This window comes from Osmia bicornis, chromosome 14 (assembly GCF_907164935.1).
Source record: "Osmia bicornis bicornis chromosome 14, iOsmBic2.1, whole genome shotgun sequence".
In the NCBI taxonomy this organism is placed as follows: Eukaryota; Metazoa; Arthropoda; class Insecta; order Hymenoptera; family Megachilidae; genus Osmia; species Osmia bicornis.
Window position 1 is genome coordinate 7,753,148 of NC_060229.1, and position 23,779 is coordinate 7,776,926.

Sequence of the window (23,779 nt, forward strand, 5' to 3'; positions counted from 1 at the left end):
AAAGTCTGAAATTTTTAAAATTATTGAAATCCTAGAATTTCGGAATTGTACGATTCTAAAATATTTCCATATTTAAAAAGTTTGTAATTTTAAAATTCTAAAATATGGGAAAACTAAAATTCTTTAATTTTGAAATTTCGGGATTTTAGAATTTATAAATTGTGAAATTCTAGTATATTGAAATTTTAGAATTTTAAGATCTCATTGTCAGATGTTTGGAACTCTGAAATTTAAAAATCTTGGAATGTAAGAAACCTGAAATTTAAAAATTTAGAAATTCTGAAGTGTAGGAAATCTAAAATTTTGAAATTTTAAAATACTGAAATATAGGAAATCTGGAATTTCGAAATTTTGAAATTTTAGAATGGTAGTGTCGACATTTTTGGGAAAGGGACAGTTTAAATTTTTAGGTGGGCCAGATTTTTACTCTGGTCCCCACCTAGTTACACTAACGAATATTTCTCATTTTAGACAAGATTCGAATATAATGAAAAAAAATACATGTGAATAAAAAAGAAAATAATTTATATTGAATTTGTCAATTAAATCCTTCTCACGTTTGCCAAATTAATTAACCCAAAAAGTAAAGAATAGAAATATTGGTAAAATATTGTATAAAAATTTAAATGTCTACCACGTGCTTGGTACGAAAAAGACTCATATGTTGCTCACAGCTGAGAGAAAATGTGTTTTTATTATACACTGCTGCAAGTATGTCTGATTTCTTACAGCTTACGTGAAAGAACATTGCAATAATTTGTTTTTCTTTTTTCTATTTATACTATAAAATAATGCAATATGAAACATTTCGTTATGTATGAAACATATCTCAAATAATACACTGTTTTCCATCAGACTATTATTTTTAGCATAACTTTTTATCTTGAATAAACCTCCGGGGCATAAAAAAGTGAATAAAAATTATTTTATGCAATATATTTCTAACAATGTAGTTGTAACCGTTTTATGTACCTATAGCTTCCAAAGTATCATTGTAGTTTTTTCAAATGAAAGTAAACTTCACTGTGCATCATTTCTAATTTTGTTTATTTTAATTTTCGAAATGTACTTTAAAAAATATAGTTTTAGAACAATGAATATTTTTCTATCTCAGAAATTTATTTGAAGAAAAGTAATGTAATATTGAAAATGTGCAAAATTATGTAAAATAAAATTTGTAATTACAAAAACCAAGAAATAACAAATTTGTAACATATTGCAACGGAAAGTTAATAATACCTTAAAAAAAAAGTTTTCAACCTTCAAACTATATTTCTGCATCAAATGAAAATAATAATTTAAAAAAGAAGAAAAAGAGAATGTTAATAATATTATTCTTTTATAATTTTTATTTTAAACGATGCGTAAATGTACTGTTTCAAATGTTTTATATTTGAAATAAGAATTTTTCTTATTTTTTCAATACTTCAGCTTTGCTTCGACAAATGTATGGAAAGAAAATATGTATTATTGTGGTTCCCTTTTGCTTAGAATGTTTATTTGGACAGTTCGTTAGATTTGTTGAATTTTCATTATTTAATTGTCAATACAGCTTTCTTTCCGCTCGTATCATTCATTTTTATCACCATTTTCCGAACGAAGATATACGTTTTACGTAATAGCAGCGTAGTATAACAGAAATTTGTAATGCTAATTCGAACTACTTATGTCTCTTGGTCTTTAGTATCTAAAATACATTATAGCAGATTGAAACTTCGAAATACACGAATAATTTGCTTTTTCATACGTTTCTTACATACAGAAATTTTTCATAAAGCTGAAACTAAATTCCATTTAAAATTTGAATCATTTTTCCTTCCCATTCTTCTTAAGAATAATCAATCATGATACAAATTCTTATACTAAGAATAATTACTGGTTTGAATATGAATGATTACTGACTTATTACCAATTCAAACATAGGAATAAGATAATTCGTTCATTTAAAAATTTAAGATCTTGAACTTTGCAAATTGTTTTCAGCACTTATAAATTTAATACTGTAGAAATTACATTTTACTATGTTTCTTATGGTCACAAATTCATTCTTCTTTTCGACTACTTATTTAGTATTATAAATAATACATATTTTAAAAAAGTTTTAAAAAACTAACAACATTTAAAAACTTTATAAGAATATCTATTACAATATATGGGGAAATATACCTAAAAATTTTGAAAAATGACAAAATGACAAAATAACATATCTCTTTAAAGAGATATGTTAAAGATTTTTCAAACTTTTCACGTATACATAATTAAATAAAATTAAATCAGTTTCATGCATCAGAAAACGGTTACACATTGTAAAAGAGATTGGTTTTTAGTATAAAATGTGACCTTGATTATATCCTCCATCAATTAGGTTAAAAAATGTCCCAATTTGAGAAAAAATACATTTAAAATTTATTTTCCGAAATTTACTCTGATACTTAAAAAAGACATTCTTAAAATGTATATCTTTCGAAACATATAAAAAAAAGAATCAATATTTTTGAAGCAATTTTTGAGGTCCTACTAGAAATAATAACAATTCTGGAGGAAACAATTTCTATTTTATATGCGTGCAAAAGAGAATAATTGAATTGGTCATTTTGAAAAGGAGTCATTTCAGCTTTTTCAAATTGTACAGGAGAAACAAAACTGTGTTACATTCAATTATATTTCCAGAAAAATTAGAAGAACAATTTTGTATCATTCTGAAGGATTACACATGATATGGAAATGTCGGATTCATTGATGGTCCTACTGGATGATGAAGAAAAATATATTTAACTGAGTAGTAAAATTTGAATAACCCATTTCAAAAATTAGAATAAGTTGTAGAAAACTATTTAACTATAGGTATCTTACTTTTAAATCCGTAAGGATCCAATAAATTCTTAAATCTATTAATACATAAATTAACAATTAGTGTAACACATATATCTAATTCTAGTTTTTAAAATTAGATGATCCCGCTATTGTTATTTATTCTTTTTGTTTTACTACGCATTATCAGTGCCTGGATTAGCATTAGAAAACCCATCATAGTCATATGGAGGGATATATTTGTTTCACTAAAATTCAAAAATCAATTTTAATCAATGTTACATTCTTTAAAAATAAAATAGTCGATTCGAAAGGATGAGTAATTACATTAAAGACAAAAATAGAATGATTTTGACAATTTAACGAGGGTCGCAATATTAATTCTTATCAAACCATGTTTCTCGTACGAAAGTTCACCTTTGAAGTTGAGCTGCAGACGCGCGCACTTAACCAAGGCTTGATCTTCAACTGATCCCGCTATAAACCTCTAACACGTCTGTAAGTATACAATATGCACAAGGTCGCACATTCGTATATTTCGAAGGAAGGTAACGTAATCTAAATTCTATTTTTTTACGCGAACTACACGTATCTGTTGCTAAACATGTTAACCAGTAAAGAGCCATCAAGTTGAGTTAACGCGATTTTCATGACGCATTTTAATACTAAACAAATTCTTCGTCTTTGTTTAAAAGACAGTGTAATTTTAAGGACGTGAAATTCTTAATTAATTTTTTGAAAATTTAGAAAATGAAGAAGAAAATGTCTTCAGTTGTCATGATGGACTGTGAAGTTTCAATTTTTGAACAACTAATAAAATTTTCTAATACGTCAGTTTTAAAAACAGAGTAAAAAATTTCAACACGTGGAAATTTTCTTTGTCCACTATAAACCATTATTTTTGCAAAAATTTAATGTTTGATTAATTTTATAGTTTTACAGCAAATTACTGTATTATACTGTGTAAGTTGATATTAAAGAATTGTTAATATGTTTTTAATGACAGTATCGAAACGCTGAAATTTTACATCATTTTTTATTTATTTATCTATTTAACCAAATAAATTTTTGCATACTAAAATAATAATAAGAAAATACCATTTAAAAACAAAACGTTTTTAATGGAGATAATTCCAAGGTTTGTGGAATTATTAAATTATTTTGGAAACAATTAGTGTTGAATTATTTAAAATTATTTCCAATTTCCATATCTACAAACTCATTTGTTATTGCAACTTTATGTTTTTTTAATAGAGATAAAGTATTTAAGTATTTGTGAAACAGTTAAATACATGTTCATTTGAATAGACAGTATGTAATAATTTATAGACATGAAGAAAGTTTCCATTTACTATTGATTTTATAAGAATCGTCTTCTTTCTGAGTTACTATGGTTTTCAGCACAGTCTGTGCAACTTCATGACAATTGTGTATCAGTTCCATCCATCGGAATCAGCCACCTTCCAGATCGATACTCGGACCGACTTCCTTATTTTTATTCGACGTGATATCTGATATTAGGAAAACAGAAGATACATATATACATTTGTATTCGGAAAGAAAAAACCCTTTCTGAATAACTGTACGATATAAGAATTTCATATCTTAACATTCTTTTATTAAAATTCTTGATAGAAATTTTTGCAATTTTGCATTTTGTTAAATATTCATAATTACCATAATGCTAATAACGTACAATCGTTATACTTTCCTTTGTTTTCTAAATTTACTTGTTGAGCTTATATCAATTGCAAGTTCAATTTTTCAAAAACTCATCGAACTTCTGAAAGCAAATTCTTTTGCATATAATAACAAAAATATTTACAGAAATTTTTGTGATTTTATATTCTGCTAAATATTCATAATTATTGCGATGTTAACAAATTTACAATTTAGAATTTTTATAATTGTTACAAATCATCTAGTTCTTTCCTAAAATTTAAATAATAAATATAAATATTACTTCTCTATTTTAATTAATGTTAAACTTATCTGAAACGTTATAATTATCAAACATTATTGGCAAAAATTTGTGTAATGTTGTAACTGCAACATTAAGGCAGAAATCAAGGGGGGTCTAAGGGGGGACTACAACTCTATGTCCAAAAAATTTGGAATGGCAGTTTTTTAATATTGCCCTTTAGGAATAATTAGAAATTACGCTAAGCATAAAAATAAATTGCTTCAAAATTATTAAGATATATATTTTTCAAAGTTGATCCTGTAATATTATTTATTTGTAGATCCTTTTTTTACTTTATAATTACATGGTATTTAATTTCATTTAGTATAAATTTCAACTTTTGAACTAAGTTTATCAACCAAAGGGATCCTTGAAGATTCAATAGCCCCGGGCCCCATAAATCTTAATTCGATCGTAATAGTAATTGACATTGCAAATTAGATACATACTCTGATAATTAAAAAGAATGTTTTATTTTCAATAAGATTGCTATTATATTAATAATGGAAGATAGAAAATTGAACGCTTGATAATTTTATTATCATTACTCGAAATAATATACAATTTCAATATATCTTACAAAAACTGCAACATTTAATTTACACACAAAAATTTGGAAAGTATTATAATTATTATATAAGAACAGTGATCTATTTTTCCAACTGCAAATAAATTATTGATAAATGATTTAAAATCGTTGCTATTGTAAAATCTTTCTTCAAATAGTCCTGAGAAAAAACTGTTGCATCACAAGCAGCAATTTTCATCGAATTTCTCACTTGCTGAACAGTTACTTTTGAATGCACTATTTTTATCCACCGTGCGTATAGTTGATCTTGACAGAGGTAATAATCACCCAGAATTTCAAACACAAAACGATCAGAGAAATTACGTTCTCCTTCAGACAGTGGGCTTGCGTAACGACCATCGTATTATTATATTTTTACATTTGATTGATAATGTAGATAATACCTATTACCAGATGCCAATTGCACTTGTAATTAATTCACACCGCGGTTCTTTCGTTTTGTTTGTGAACAGTGAACTTGCATTTACCACGTCGATCAAATATTAGAATGTTGTCAAATATTTTGCTATTTAAATTCAATAGCTTTCTAGAGTTCTGTGTCGTAAAAAAGATTTAATATCAATTCTGCTTACGATAAAACTTTTAAATTCCGCTTTTTGTTTCTCACTTTTTTACTAGTTTTTATAAAATATTTTGATCGACAAACTTCGTATTTCATTAGAAGAATCAAAATAGGAATTTTATTGAATAATTGAGTTTGTATGAATTAATAAAGAAAATGAAAGAAAATGAATACTAATTTATTTATAAAAATTTCGTATGTGATTATTCAGGTATTTTAGAATCACAAAAATATAGTGAATGCCACCTTTTGCAACTTTTTGATGAGTCTAATTGGACTCAATAACGGGTTTCGGAGGGTTAAGTATCGGTAGAAGGACTCTGCCAAAGGGTTAATAGTATGCTTGTTTCTCTGTTTCCGCAGGATAAGCAGCAATGCTCAAAATCTTCATTTTAACGATATAAATATTAAAAGTAATTTATAAAAAAATAATAAAATTTTGAATTATTAAATATTGTAAAATTTAGTATATAACTGAAAAGTGTAAATAACAAAAGGCGTTTCGTCTCGGGATCGTCTGTTAGACTCGTCATTGGGGTTGACAACAGACGATCCCAGCCTCAGACATTTATCATACCGCGATTCGGAACTTCTATATATTCGAATTGCATACCGGGCGACCATTTGCGAGAACACTGTCACCGATCATCTCGTCGCCACCTAGCGGTCCACGGCCCGAACTAAAAGCGTCCGGGGAGACGAACCCTCTCCCCCCCTCCACTAAACCCCTAACAAATTCAAATTACCCTGCCACGTATTTCATATAAACATACAGGGTGCCCGCGTTTAAGTCAGTCGCGTCATTCTATAACTATTAATGACACGAAAAATTGTTTGTATGGAAATTGCACGGTAAATGGGATCTATGTTTTGACGTGAACGAAAATTTTTTTACATTATTAGTTCAAAGTTGGTCAAGTTTTGTTTCTTAAATGGAACTATATTGTTTTTTTGAGATCATGTGATGGTGCTTTTCAAGATGAATTCATTTCCGATTTCAATTAGTTTTCAAGATATAACGTTGACAAATTTACCGATTTTTAAGGGAGACATCTCGGTTCGAGTAACAAGTCGTAAAATCGGCCAGTCGGCACTCTTGTTGCGGTAAGACACCATCCTCCATTTCATGGGGCACTTACCGCAACAATAGGGCCGCTTTTACTACTTGCTACTCGAATCCAGACGTCTCCACTGACAATCAGTAAATTTGTAAACGTTAAAATCGGGTATATACATTAAAGCTTAATAAATTCATCTTGGAAAGCACTATCACATAATCTAAAAAAGAAATATATAGTTCCATTTAAAAAAGAAAACTTGACCACCATATTTTTTAAGCTAATGTAAAAAAAATTTCGTTCACGCCAAAACATAGATTCCATTTTACTGTGCAATTTCTATACAAACAATTTTTCGTGTCATTAATAGTTATGGAATGACGCGACTGTCACACTTAAGCGCGGACACCTTGTATATAGGAGAATATCATTCTCCCCGGAGACGACTACGGGGAAAGGCGGGATTCTGGGACATCAGCATTTTCCCGGAGCGTTTTTCCACGAAGCCTGATTTGATCGCGAGTGTACCATCATTGACATGCAACATACGATAAGCTGGAATACTACATATGTAGTAAAGAATCCGCTGTCAAGTAGGTTGTTGATAAGCTGATCTAATCAGTACAAATGTAAGATGCTAGTCTAATTCTAATTGATTATAGTATTATTTATTATCTCTAACCGAAAGCACGATTTATTTGAAGTATATGATAAAGTGAACACTTATGTCACACTACTGATGTGAGAAAGAAATCATCAAAGAAATCTTAAAGAATAATAAAAATCTTTTACAAATAAAAAAACCTATTATTAAATCAATATCAATTTGCACAGCATTAATTTCATTCATTTGTTTTTCACATTTATGTAAGAATCATGAGTTGATACAAAGTTATCATTAAAGTAAGGTAAATTTTACGAGGTGTTCCTAACAGGAAATTAATAGATGCCTCTAGTATTACGCCTTCTTAATTATTATTTTAAATTTAAATATCGCCAATTGGAGTTACCATGATTTTTTAAAAATAATGCAAGTACCTAATATCAGGATTATGGTTTATATGATTCAATGAAAGATGGACTACGTACCTACTTAAAACTAAAATGCAGAGCGTGATGTTAAATTCGATTTGAAAAGAAATATACAGGAGGTTTCAAAAATAGCGTATATGTAAGTTGAAAACTACAGATTCTCTACTAAGACCGGATTGAAATTTCTTGAGCACCTACCAAACCTTCAAAGGATCCCTTGGTTGATAAACTTATTGTTAGTTCAAAAATTGAAATTTATTCTAAATCAAATTCAATAACATTTAATCGTGAAGAAAATGTATGTGCTGCAAATATATAATATTAAAAAACAATCATCGAAAAGATATATTTTAATGATTTAATGATTTAGAAAATTCGAAAAGAAAGGATTTATTTTTACAATAACAATTGGGTCTAATATTTACAAAATTTGGAATCATTAAATCATCATCATGAAATAATGAAATATCATTAAATCACTATCATAAAAAATTATTAAGTCGTTCTCATGAAAAAACATTAAATCATCATTATATAATAATGATTTAAATATATAATAAAAATGAAAATGGAAAGATCTTCACGTTTAAAACTGACCCTTCTGGAAAGTAGGGCCCGCGACTATATCTCCCCTTAGGCCCCTGCAATCACTGTTCTCCACATAAAATCAAATTGAAAATTCTTGAAATTCCTTTTTGCAATTTGTAATTTTATTTTCCGAATATAAACAATTGAAAATTGCATATTTATTATAGTCATATTGTCCTAGATCAATATTAACAAATTTAATGTGCTCTTTTTAAGTCGAATTGAATCTTTTTTGAGTTGTTTTTAAAATAATATTGAATTTGCACGCTTACGATAATTACCATAACATTTGTGATAATAACGGAAGGTAAACTTTGTTAAAAGACTACTGTGTTTAAACTAGATTTCCAAGCGTGAACAGCTTGAAGGACACACATTTTCTTAATTCATCAATTATAATGCTTAACGCACTTGTTATAACTGTTCCAATTTTGTTCATTTGCTCTACATATTTGTGAATTTATTGTACACCATGTTTAATTCTAGCAACTGTTATTAAAGTTATTCATTCATGGTCAAATTATAGTTGGAATAGGATTTAGTAAGAACAAGTATAAAGAATAGACAAAGTACTGGAAACACTATAAAACTTTTCAACTCTTCTTGCGACTATTCAAAATAGGCATAGTTCACGCCAGACGCCGAAAACACCTCGGCGTTGTCATCGCGCTAATGTTTATAAAAACCGTGACGCGGTGACGAGACAGCCTACTCTTTCGATCTTCACGACGAAAGCAAGTTACAATAAATTTTGATCACGCGACTAATTCGCACTGTACTTCGACTGAATGTACATGTTCAACACCGTTCGCCTTTATGAATTAAAGGCATCGAAGTGTAAAGTGACTAAACACTCTCTTGTTGCTTATTAAATTATTACTTACAATTTACATTAAAAGTAATTCTACAAACTTTATTAAAACTTCTTCCTTCCTTTACTAAAATTAATCGGCATTTAGCCCAGAGAAAAAATTTATTCTCAGCGCGCAACATCTTCATTTCTTTAACATATTCCTTGAGTATTATTGAATCAGTCTTGATCAATTTTACACTACAAAATTAAAAATTTTGTATACGTTTGACAAAATATACCATTATGTTGAAAAAGACCCCAATAGAGTTGAAATGTCTACAAAAGAAGGTGGATATTTTGTTTTATCCTTTCCCTATGGCTACCCCCAACAACAGGGTAAATAGGGCACCTGCCCCCGGATCCCATGCATAGATACTTTCAAAATGCTAATATGTTTCTGTTATATATATTATATTTATATTAGAATACATTTTCTGATTATCTGTTTCAAATGAAATATTTCAATAATCTCGACTTTTGTCATAGCACTCCCCCCCCCATCTCTAGGGACATCACTGCCTTCACCAATGTACCCAATGTAGCTATCATTTAAAAACATATAGAAATTTGATATACTATTTTATGGTTACATAAGTGGTTGCTAATAATATAACTAGTAGAATTTGATGTAACTTTGAACTTTAATACGTTGTATCTCACAGAAATCATTGATGATCAGTACCACAAAAATGTAATTAACAGTTGAAAGAAACGAAAGAAAGGAATTTAAAAACATTAATATTATATTATAATAATTTCGTAGGTTACACTCGCGATGAAATCGGGCTTACCTACAATAAATGGCGATACATATAATAAAAGCAGGAATCCTTAAAATCTTAGTTTTTACGATATTAATATTAAAAGTAATTAAAGTCTTTGCAGCAATAAGGAGGCAACTCCACCTTTCCACAGTTTTTGCTATATATCCCATTGCATTTAGAAAAATGTAATCTTTCACTTGGTACAAAACGGAATTCGTAAATGAATAATTTTCAACCAACATTCAAAAACATTTTAACATTAAAAGTTGCAAAATATAAAATCGTGTTAGAATTTACAAAAAAATATATTGCGGAAAATGAGATACGGTTCAATAATAAACTGAAACCGGACGATTGCGACGATCCAGAGGGTGAATTATTTGAAGATAATTCTACATTATAAACTTTGAACATTATTATTTTTAAATACATTAACCATTATAGTAATGATCGTAATAATATATAACCTTTTTTTTAATTTGTTTAGTAGATACTTACATTTTGTTCCTACTTTTGGCACAAACAGAATGCAGCTTCAATATTAAAAATTGTATTTATTGAACAATAAAAAACGTATAAATTTCATATTCAGTGCAAAACTTTATTAATATCAATATAAGTTGCCTATAAAGAACGATGTCCAAAAGTGGCAAGAATTTGCCCAGTATAAATGTATGAAATTAGTCTATCTTTATGTTTTTGGACCTGCTAATTGCGAATATAACACTTAAAATTGGCCAACGTTTGGGGAACTTTGTGAAAATGCATTTTCTTTTGCATAAAAATCTTGTTTTGGGGGAAACGTTACGGTACAACATTTTGGACACTTTTTTTTGCTTTTGAAAGAGCGATAAGTCATTTTGATAGGTTTTTTCCGTAGATCACGAATTTTCTTGCCTTAGTTCGCCGGATCAGTGATCGGTCTTGCCTTTACAAACTTCATAACACAAAAAGTACTCAATAAAACGTAACTTTATTATAGCGTTTTAGAAAGTTCTCGAGATAAGCTGCAGGAATATGTAATAAAAAATAGGGGTTTCCATTTAAAAAACCATTAATGACCTCGACCTGATTTTGACAAAGTCACTCAAGGTCAAATCCACGTTTCCATCATGTGTTTCTCTTCAAGCCATGCAACTTTTGTTCGAATTTTTCAATAAAATTATCGATTCGTGAGATAATTGACATTACTTCATAAACGGTTAAAAACACTTTTCACTTTTTAAACTTTCTTTTAAACTTACATCAAAAACGTGATGTAATGAAACACTTTTGTTCTCATATTCGTAATTTACGGAAAAAGCCTATTAAAATGACTTATCGCTCTTTCAAAAGCAAAAAAAGTGTCCAAAATGTTGTACGCTAACGCTTCCCCCAAAACAAGATTTTTATGCAAGAAAAATGCATTTTCTCAAAGTTCCCCAAGCTTTGGCCAATTTTAAGTGTCATATTCGCAATTAGCAGATCCAAAAACATAAAGATAGACTAATTTCATACATTTATATGATAGGCAAATTTTGGCCATTTTTGAACATCGTTCTTTAGAGCACGTTTGAAACAGCACTAATTTTTCATTGGTTTTTGTTGATTTAATCAATGTACCCGAAAGTGGAACTGCCTCCTTATTGCAGCAGCCCCTTCAATTTAGAAAGAAAAATAATGTAATTTTAAATTATTACATATTATAAAATTTAACATATAACTGAGAAATATGGATAATAAATAAACATCAATTCAAATTTTCCCCCGTAAATGTTTACACGCAAATGATAGGACTAAACTCCTATGTACAGGGTGGCCCAAAAAGAGCGTTAGTTTTGAAGAATTCATTGTAAAAAAACCTACAAGAAATATTCAATCCAAATTCAATTCAAATTGCATTTCATTCAGAAACGTTGAAAATTTAATGAATGAGATTTTCAAAGTGTGTTTTCCCTCGGTAACCACTAAGTGATGGAGCCTTGCTTCAAACAATTCGATCCAAAGTCAACATTATCCCTACTGGCCATTAAAAAGTTAGTAAAACACGTATGAATGCAAATCGACTTTTCTCCATTTTTCAACTGGATGACTTCAGTAATTCTTTCTTTGAGGTGTTTCATGTCTCTGATCTTCACTTCGTACACTTTATCCTTCACATAACCCCAGAGAAAGAAATTATTAACCGCTACGCGATAATAAACACACGTTCTTCGAGGCTGTATGTGATCTTTGCAGTCGCCATTTTAAAACTGAAAAATATGTGTAAAAAAAATTTCCAACTTTGGTCTACCTGTTGATCAAATAGTAATTTGAATATCTATAAAAATTTTAATAGATGGCGCTGCAATTAAAGCTGAAGCTCCTTTTGGACCAACCTGTACGGCCTCTTCCGTACATTCTCATTCTCCTCTGGGATGCCTATGGGGAAGGGCGAGAACCTGAAACGTCACCATTTTTTCTTGAGAAACCTTTAACTGCGAGTATACTAATTAGAAAGTTTAAAGCCAAAACTGAAACAATCATAATCTATTATTGTACAATTATAACGTGACATATTCCACACAGATGTTTATGGAATTTCTGATGACAGGAGTTGAAACGGCAGTGGAACACGACACGATTAAACTGTGCAATAGTACATTTATTATTAGAATATAAGTAATAATATAATGAGAATACGAAGATGCGTTCTGACGAGCACGCCATATGTTCCGGAAGTGGAGTTAACAATAGAGCGATGTTAGCTATAGTTGAGGGGGAAATCCACTAGACGGTTGGCAACCATTACACGCGCGTCGTTTGCCGGTAACAATTTCATTCATGTTCACGTTCACGTTCATGTTCATGGTCATTGACAAGGGCATCTCGTCAAAATTATAGATAGCAGCATTAAAAATGTCTCGGTAATTTATTTGCTTTGGCATTGCACTGAAACAGTCCAGTCAAAATGGACTGGACGTGTAAATAAGAATCATTCTGAAGTTGCATTTCACCAAACATTAAAAATTAAGAAACTCACAGTATTTAAATTTTGAAAATTGTAACTGATAGTCTACATAGAAAGTTTATTTTCAAATTTATTACGTACTGCACATACAGTGAGTAATTAAATTCTTAAGAACATTTGAAGTTTGATTAAAATTATGTCTCTATACAAAGCATCTCATGTTTTTAATTAAAAAAAAAATGTACAGTTACAAATTCGATGTTAGTAGTCTTTAATAATTTTTAATTTCGAGATAACTAGAGATAACTAAACAACTCTAGATAACTATAATTCTAGATAAGTAACTAGAATTACAACTAGAATTATCTCTACTTATATGTATGTATAGAAATCTAGCAATAGAAGTCTAATTATTTAATTTCAAATATCTTACGCGAATATTTCTCATTAAGTAAGTTAAAGAATTTTTAACCCTTAGAAGACGGGTATTTATAATGATTTAGAATTAATTCTAGATAGTTAATTTATCCAATAATGAAGTAACTAGATAATCTACCATAATAGGAGTATTGAAAAAAAAAATAGATAGTAGATCTTTCAGCAGGTTCAATGTAGTAATTAATCTGTTAATATAAAAACATCTGTCATCGCATTCAACATATCTATTTCAAATTCTAGGAACATTTTTGACCCTTCCTTAAACGTTCTAAGGTTAATACTCTTTCTTTCTTTCCAAATAAAATCTAATATCCACCAATTCAGCTAACACGGAACCTCAAGTTCACCCTCACTTTCGTTCAAATCAAAAAAGTTTCTACGACTTCGTAAAAATGTGGTTTCTTGATCGTGTCAATATCGGACAACACGCAAACTCTTAGGCTTTGATGCTGTGAATGGACGTCGGAGTTTGGCCAGCTGTCAAGCGTTACGATTTCTGGGATCACCTCCAAGTAGTTTCACGAGAATTCGCGTAAACGTTTGGTGCACTTCGCACGATGTTAGGGGATCAGTTTTTTCGCCTTATGGTAACAAAGGAGCCTTTCTTCGAAAATCTATTTTTCCATCGATTCTCGGCTAAGCGCTCACGCGTCTCGACTTTTCGTCTCTGACTTAGCGAACTTCAAAAATATGCGAAGGTTAAGAAGATGGGGCTGTAAACAATCCCGGGTATTCGCACGAGTTCGCGTTGCTGTTTTTCTTCTTTGTCTTTTCAGCGTGACGTGATCTAGAAAAATGTATTGAACGTTGCCAGAGTTAGATAAAATATTATTGTTCAAATACAGAATTGTTTATTTTCTTCTCAAATTGTGCCTAAAAATATGAAAATAGGATACTGGTTGCAATCAATTTTTGAAATAGATGGCACAGACGATATAATTTTATTATTTAGCATTTCTTGAGTAAATCTCTTAACCCTTGAACACTGGAGTCTGAATTACTCGAGACCCAGGTTCATAAATGTATCATTTTTAAACGAAAAAGTTTCGTATATTGGAAGAATGATTTTTAGAGGAGCCGTGTAAAATTTAGAAAATGAAAATAACATAAAATTCAAAATTAGATTTAAATTGGAACTTTCTCCATGGTCCGCCATCCGAGCGAAAAATTTTTAATAAGCTTTTAACTTGTAAAGTAGTATTTTACTCAAAGCACATTAAATATAGTGGGTCTTTATTTTAAAATGTTTTGTTTATTTTTGAATATATATATATTGTTTAAATATTATTACTAAAAATCATGCTATATATTCAATATGTTTATGGGTATCCAGTTATACAGTCTGTGTAAAAAGTATTCATACTATATTAGTTTTAACAAATTATTGTACAACATCGTTTATTAGCAAAATTTTAACAAATAAAAGATATAAGCATATTTTTCAAGTCTCCAGAATAATTTTCATATGTAGATTAAACTTTGTGCGAAATTACCGCGTGTTCTTACCGGTACGTCTTTCGGCAACACTTCCCCCCGTTCTCCCTTGTCGAAGGTGAATCTATATAAATATTGTGAAATAGCGGTAGCAGTTAGTACACGTACGCGTGCCTGGAGTGTAATAGAAATAAAAACGAACGATTTGTTTAACGTGTACCCGCGTTTTAGTAGTCCCAGACGCCTCTATCTTCCTAAACCCACCACACATAAGAAAGAATGGAATATCTATATCCTTTATAAAAATATTAACAAATACCTAGAACATGGCAAAAATATATGTGCAGGATATAGATTTCGCACTTTTTTTTTAATGAAACTTATTCTGGAGACTTGCTAGGATATGTATACAATATATCTTATTTGTTAAAATTTTATTAATAAACGAACTTCTATAAATGAATTACATATTTATCATAATCATATTTAGACGTTTTTACGTAATCAATTTTTTGTAAAAATAAGTGATAAAACTATAAGGTGTAAATCAGCGATTTTCATAAATATATACCACCAGAATCAAAGATCAAGAATTCCAGGACCATCAAGAAAAGAACTTACATATGTACTATACGGCAGATTTTAAGAGGGATTATACACTTAATTACATTGCAGTCATATATTTTCTATTTGTATTTCTATTAGAATAATCTTACAAAGAAAGAGTAAATTAACATGTACAGTATCGAGCAAAGTAGATTTGCCTAGAAAAAGTAGCGACATAAGAGAGGCAGGAATTCTCGATATCCTAATTCTAATGATATTATAGTAAATGTAATTCAGAAACAAATTATGTAATGGAATTTTTAATTATTATATTAAATATTATAAAATGTAGTATATAACTGGAAAGTACGAATAACAAAGTAGGATGACGCATACTGTTGTTGATCCCTGTACAATAATTGACCATTTGCCTAAAAGACTAAGAAACATAATACAATGCGTTTTTAACCCTCGAAATACGGACCATGAAGAGAGCCAAAATTTCAATTTATTTCTGTATTTCACTTTCTAAATTTTACACTATCCCTTTAAAAAGTTATTCTCCTAATACTCTTTTATTTCAAAATTATACATTTAACTTTAGGTTAATATCCTTGTTTGGGTTACGATTGACTTAGGCGCCGCTGCCGCTGTTTAACACGTTGAAGGCCCAGCGAGAGTCGGATGAGTTTCCTGCGGGGTCCAAGTTCAAGACGCATCGCGGTGTTACGGACTAATAGTATGTGTGCTGATAGTTAATCTACTTGCTTTTATTCTATAATTGAGATTGTTTTAGAATCAATTTATTTCCTAATTCTTAATTTTTTGTGTGTATGCAGTTTTATACATTACAACAGGTCATCATTTGCCATTGAATAAATTCGAGTAACAGAGAATGCTGTTAGAGTCTATGAGCTATTAGACTGTTAGACGAACGCTGAGATGCTGTGACGTCGAATTTTCGAGCTGATTTTTGTTTGCTCAAAAGTAATATATGATTAGATAAGACGAGCCGAGACAATTATTTGTTTAGAATACTTTCCCCAGCCTGGCCGTTCGATTTTGCTCGTCAGTTTCATTCTGTGTTTCAAAGCTCTTACATCGTACAAGTATTTATTTCATTTTATATATTTGGTGAAGTTGTAGAAGAGTTACCCCCCCTCTGATTTTGATGATTTTTAAATATCTTGTAAAATTCGATATTTTAAGCAACTTTTTTCCTCTAATAAGCTATATGTCAGACTCGATTAGTTTGCGAGATATTCGCGAAAGAATATTGTTACTACTGCAGCGAATTCTGCCTATACGTATGCGCCCGTGGCCATGTGTGCTTCGGCTCTCTTGCCTACCGTTTTTGTAAGCAACAGCGTGTGGTCCGGCTCCTAATCATACAACGGGTGAGCTGAAAAATCAAATTATAACAAAGGCGGCTGGAATATTAATTTGATCTGACCTTATCAAACCTAACCTACACGTATAAGTAACAGAAAAATAAAATACTGTTACTTACATGTCCAGATTAGGTTATGTTAGACCATAACAATATTCCGGCCGCCTTTAGGCGGCCGGCCAAACAGGTTCAATGTCAAAATTATTGAAATTAGTTAAATTTAACTTTAAGCTCACCCATTATATGAATGGTAGTTGGGCCATGTGGTGCTGTTGACAGAAACACTAGAAAAGCGAGGGTCGCTTGCCGAGGCACACAGCCGCGGACGTATACGTGCAGGCGAAATTCAATGGAATAGTACTTATAGTTTTTTGCGAATATCTCGCAAACTAATCGAGTCCGACATATAGCTTAGAGGAAGAAAGTTGCTTAAAATATCGAATTTTACAACATATTTAAAAATCCTCAAAATCGGAGGGGAAGTACCTGTTCTACAAGTTCACTATATGGGTATTTTTATTATTTTATTATTTTGTATATTTTATATTTACGTGTGCGGTAATAATTGATATCTCATCAATCCCATCGATTTCGCTCATTTTTTAATATGTTGTTGGGATGCTGATTCTAAGCAACTTTTTCCTATACATACAACCGCCCGCGCCGCGGCGCCGCGCCGCTCGGCTTTAGTTTTCGAGATATATGTATACAAAAGAAAGTTACTACAATTACAGCAAATTCAGCGTATGGCTACACGTCCATGGCGGTGTGTGTGTCAGTATGGAATGGCTGGTTTTTGTAAACACAGCATGGTGCCCGCCAAGCAGTATACATAACGGGTGGAACTTAAAAATTTAATTTCACATCAAGTACACACTAATCGTAAGTTTATGTTAAATAGCGTATAACGGCAGTCATTTTTTGGATTTCGACATGCGTGGCGGAAATATTAATTTAACCTAACCTAATCTAATCTAATACAAAATTAAATTAGTGAACTTGTTAGTTAATGAATTAGATTAGTTTAGGTTAGGTCAGACCAATATTTCGGCCGCTGTGAAGCGGCCGGCCACGCAAGCCAAGATTCAAAATCATTGAAATCAGTCAAGTTCGATGTTTTAGTTCACCAGTTATACCCTTTGGGTTTCAGCCACCGCAAACTGCTTACAGAAAAGGATAAACGCAGAATTCATTGGTATAGTAGCAATTTTCGTTTGCAAATATCCCGAAAACTAAGGCCGAGCGACGATTATATGCATAAGAAAAAGTTGCTTAGAATCATTATCCCAACAACATATTAAAAAATGAGCGAAATCGGTGGAGTTGACGAGATATCGATAATTACCACATGTGTTAATCCCATTAAGTACTTGTGTTATAAATAAAATTGTGAATTACTTGTAAAATCCTACTTAATTGGGCGAAGAAGAGCATCGCCCAATTATGGCTGATAGGACCCCCAAGAAAACATAGCCGTTACCCAAATAAGGGTGACGCAGCGGTCAGCGTGCTAAAGGTTAATAATGAAATATATGTAATTACCTTTCGTGGTCCTACAATAGGCATAAGCGCTAACTACCAAGATGGGTACGGGCGCTCTTCGTTGCACGCGTGCGTCGAACAAGCTACAAGGCGACTAGACGCTGCACTGGCTCACTGCATATTCGCGAGTGCACGTCCGTTTAATATGAACCAGATTTCATTTCATAGGTTTCAATGAGTGTAAGTTGGTTTCGAACTCTGGAATGAATACCTGTAGGTTCGAAAATGTACTTGAAAGTAAGTACATCATTGTATCGGTGTCGACTGCCGCGCCAATGGCGCCGAGGCGTTGAAAACTGAAAACTTAAGAAACAGAAAACCGCAGGCGATAGTCTGTGATGACGATCGCAATATTTCCAGAGAAGAACTGATGTACTCATAAAAGATTCGAGTGTGTATATACTTCCGAAAGGCCCCACCACCCTAGGGCAGCCAAAATTTGAATTAATAGTAATTGAGAGACGAGAAATCGAATGAGACTATTTTCAACTCCGGCAAATAAACCGTTCTCGAGATATACATATAAAATATACTCACATTCAGCTTGAAAATCAGACTGCGCATGCGCAGGAGGGAGTGAGGCTGCGCAATGGCTCTCTTGCTCCCTCGAAGAGTCCTTTGCTTCTTCACGTGCTCCCTCAGCAGAACCAGAATGTTCACTCGTCACTTTTCCACCAGCTTTTAAGCGCTCAACTTTAAGGCCCGATACACACTAGCGATTCGGTCCCGGTCCGGTCTCGGTCCGGTAAAATCTTATCGTACGACTAGATCCACACTATTCGGTTCGGTTCCAGTTCGGTCTCCGTTCGGTAAAATCTTACCGTACCCATACTGCTATACCACTTTCGAGCCGCTCTCGATCTGATAGTGAATTATAAAAAGTCTTTTTCGATTGTACTTTTGGCATTAGTAGATGCAAATTATAAAGGGTCTGGTGGGATATGCATATGAAAAGTGCCCCCAAACGGATTAGTTTGATTTTTGGCTAGATATTACTTCTAGATATGTATATAACTTCCTTAAATTTTTAACCTGAAATATGCATTATTTTTTATGTTATTTGACAATAAAGAATTTTAGAAAATATTTTTTATTTAAAAAACTACTGGTTCGAAAATTGTGAAAAAATATATGTTGTACATACATCTGTCATCTATTTAAAAAAAAATTATTTTCCTTAATTTGTTTATTGTAAATGTTTGAAAAAAGATAATGTTTATTTTAATAATTTTTCTAAATGCTTTATCGTTCGGGCACCACAAACATACTTTGTACATATATGTATTAGTCATTTATCTATAACATATATTTTTTTCAAGTCGATTGTTGTGGTAGAACGTATGCAAATAAAGTAAAAATCAGTGTAGCGCATGGAGCGCATGGGAGCTGCATGAGCTGTAGTTGCGACGGCGCGGAAGATGTTGTCCATGCCTGCATTAGACAACAGAAGTCTTTCATTCTAGCATTTGTTTGTCCAAATTCCAAATGAAAGCGAAAGCTATTCGTTAGTAGATGTTATTGAGCTGTGTGTATATGTACAAAGTATGTTTGTGGTGCCCGAACGATAAAGCGTTTAGAAAAATTATTAAAATAAACATTATCTTTTTTCAAACATTTACAATAAACAAATTAAGGAAAATAATTTTTTTTTAAATAGATAACAGATGTATGTATAACATATATTTTTTTCACAATTTTCGAACCAGTAGTTTTTTAAATAAAAAATATTTTCTAAAATTCTTTATTGTCAAATAACATAAAAAATAATGCATATTTCAGGTTAAAAATTTAAGGACGTTATATACATATCTAGAAGTAATATCTAGCCAAAAATCAAACTAATCCGTTTGGGGGCACTTTTCACATGCATATCCCGCCAGACCCTTTACTGCTGTAGATACAGGTTCATATGGAAAAAAAATATATATATATATACTAGCTGCGTTACCCGGCTCTGCCCGGGAATTTTAATAGGTTATGTTTTTGACACCGCGATCACAGAGTGGGTCCTAGAGTGGGGGGGTCTTTCGGAAATTTCCTCAAAGATTCGAATCTATACGACCAAGGTTCGAACATACTTGGAAGTACTGTTTACGTTTTTTAAAATATTTACAAATGGTTCAAAATTTTGTCATCTGGGTTCGAGTCTATTTGAAAGTACTGCTATCTTCCTTCAAAGTACCTATCAAACATTCGAAACTATCTAGTTAGATTCGAACCTATTTACAATATACTCGATCCCATCCATACTGCCCATGCCTGCCCTACATCGTCATTCTCCGCGGAAACATCTATGGCGGGAAAGGACGGGAGCTTGGAGAAGGGACAGACTACGGCAAAGGACCAGGACCAGGGGGGGATACTGTACGATTGACAAAAAAGTAGTGAAATTGTTATATTGTATATTGCACAAATTACCCGCATACCATTAGTGCTTTGTATACCACTAGTTGAAAATCGCCGATGTAAACTATATGTATACTTGTGCTAACACTTTTGGTGAACTTGTAGAAAAGCTACTCCCACTCTGATTTCGATAATTTTTAAATGTGTTGTAAAATTCGACATTTTAAACAACTTTTTTCATTTAAGCTATATGTGGAACTCAATTAGTTTGTGACATATTCGCGATAGAATATTGTTACTACTCGATTTCGCCATGAAAACAAACTGCTTTCGAAATTTGTTTACTGATATCTATTGTACACTCCATAACGTTGGAGGTAACATCCTGTATAAGGATATTAACCTAAAGTTAAATGTATAATTTTTAAACAAAGCAGTTTCATATGTTGGAAGAATAATTTTTAAAGGAACAGTGTAAAATTTATAAAATAAAAATAATGTAAAATATAAAATTAAATTAAAATTGAGGTCTCTCCATGATCCGTCGCGCCCTCTAAGGGTTAATACAAGATAATTTATAAATACACGTCAATACTTCAGGGGGTAACTCTACTCACCAAAACAAGTAAAAAATGTTATATTAACATATGTCCGATATACCTTAGTTTCAACTTATGAATGATTAAAGAAAATGGTCGAAGTGCCGCCTTGTGCCTCAATACACGCTACTGTACGCTTTAGTACGTCTTTACTTTATCTTATGTTTAAAGTAATGTCCGTCGATATGAAGTAAACAAAATTCCCTCCGGTCAGTGACTTATTCACACGGAACGATCTCCAGGAAGTACTGCATGATGTACCCCTGAATATCAGGGTAAAATTGTAGTTTATGCACGATGGTGCCCCGTCTCATTTCCTCTGTTCAACGCGAATATTCCTGGACAACACCTTCACAAACCAATGGATAGGACAAGGGGACCCGTCGCATGGCCACCACGATCTTCCGATCTCAATCCATTAGACTTATGTCTTTGGGGTCATTTAAAACCTATTGTGTATGAAACGCAAGTGAATAATGTGCACAATCTGTAAGGAAAGATACAAACTAGATTTTAGACTATTCGAAGAATATCTGGTATTTTCAAGTGAGTACGAAATTGAATGTGCGACATGCAGTAGTGTGTGTTGAAGTACGAGACGGGCACCTTGAACATTTTCTATAATCATTGTCGGAATTTACACTAGGGCTGGATTTATGGCGGGGACTGCTGGTTTTTCTCAACCTGGTCATTTGTGACATATTGAGTGTCAGACTTCGGATGGCACACGTGATATTAGAAAGTGAGTGACAATAGGCAGTCACCTGCTGTAAATCTGTCTTGGAGGTGCGAGTGGTGTCTCAGTCACCGTTTCGATACCCTGGCAGTGAGGACTTAGGGCCAGGTCAAAACTTTGAGTTATTGAGGGTCGCATTCGTCCACCTAGACGAGTATCGTGTTCCCCTTCCAAAATGGGAACGCGCTAAGGGTGCTCTGGTAGAGGGGGCCACGAGCTCAAACACTAAAATTCGGGAAAAAGGGACTTCACTTCGGTTTCTTACTCTGTACAAGAGACAGTTAGACACTCAACACAGATTGTAATCTATTCTACGCACACACAGTTACACGCACATCCATAAACATTGCAATAGAAATAAATATTATATTGGCACCAAAAATGTATGCGATCACTTTTTCTCAACTTTTTTGATTGGGTGGTCCTTCGAGACAATCAGGCGGCACCTTGTTCAATATTGCAAGGGTCGATCAGCAATCCTTAACAATCATCCAAAACTCGAAAGCTAAGGTATATCAGACATATGTTCATATAACATTTTTTACTTGTTTTGGCGAGTAAATTTTGTTATATTCCACTCACGATGTTTATTTATTATTTATAATAAGTTACAATCGTAGAACGAAATACAAACGAAGTTTACAGGATACGATATTGGTGGTTACAAACGTAGACTGTCGTCCTAAGATGGTTCGGAAAAATCTGTGTCTAGAGGAAAAAGAGTTGGGTATTTTATAGGGTTGGAAAATAGGGAGGTAGAAGTTATCATGGGTCTAATGGTCTAATAAGGGGATGAGATCATGTGGTCCAGATTCGAGGGTGACTAGTGCGGATAAAATCATTAGAAATAGAAGGAAGGACTTGAGATGTTTGTTGCTGGAGGTTGACTCATAGTATTTGCAGGAAAATCGGGGAGTTGGGTTATCTAAGTACAATAATGAGTGATTCGGTATATAACAATTTACCCGCTGAAGTATTGACATGTATTTACGAATCACCCTATATATTTATGTACTAATATTGATATATCCTTCTTTTAAAGTTACGGTGCCACCATAAAATCACCAATTTCAAGTCATTTTAAATTGCATAATTTGGAATATTTGGCAAACTGTACCGGAAGATTTCCGGCGAACTGACAGCGCAATGACAAATTTATGAATCTTCTCGGAAACAGGAAATTAGTCAAGATGATATATTTCTGCTGCAGATGACGAGTAATTAACATTGCAATCCTAATCATTTGAAAGGAATTTATGCATCTTTGAACTAATGTGTGGATGCCATATGAACTGGAGTTACGCACTAATTTTAGTACTTCAAGGCTTAACTACTACCCTGTAAATGTATTCTTAGTATCTTTAAAACGTAAACGTGGGTCATCTATGTCCAACATATATTTCAATGGGTACAAACTTTTTAGATCTAAAAAATTCATATAGCTTTTTTAAACATTTCAAAGAAAGTATATAATAACAGATTTGAAAAGCAATTTATCTACCTGTATTGAACAAACTTTGAATGAAATTAAAATTCTTTAAATGGATAAACATTTCTGAAAGATGTTTGTAAAAATTCATATAGTTTCTTCAAGCATTC

At 31.9% G+C, this 23,779-nt stretch overlaps 1 protein-coding gene across 4 annotated transcripts in view; it reads left to right on the plus strand.

The window, feature by feature from the left end:
* Positions 1 to 23,779, plus strand: part of LOC114881074 (bumetanide-sensitive sodium-(potassium)-chloride cotransporter) — a 73,825-nt gene that overhangs the window by 2,239 nt on the left and 47,807 nt on the right. Inside the window, exon 1 of one of the 4 annotated variants that reach the window (XM_046288584.1) lies at positions 16,224 to 16,306. The exons of the other annotated variants lie outside the window; for them this stretch is intronic. The gene's annotated coding sequence lies outside the window, so the exon portion shown is untranslated. Of the gene's footprint in view, positions 1 to 16,223; positions 16,307 to 23,779 lie in introns of those variants that run through there. 4 annotated transcript variants of the gene reach the window in all.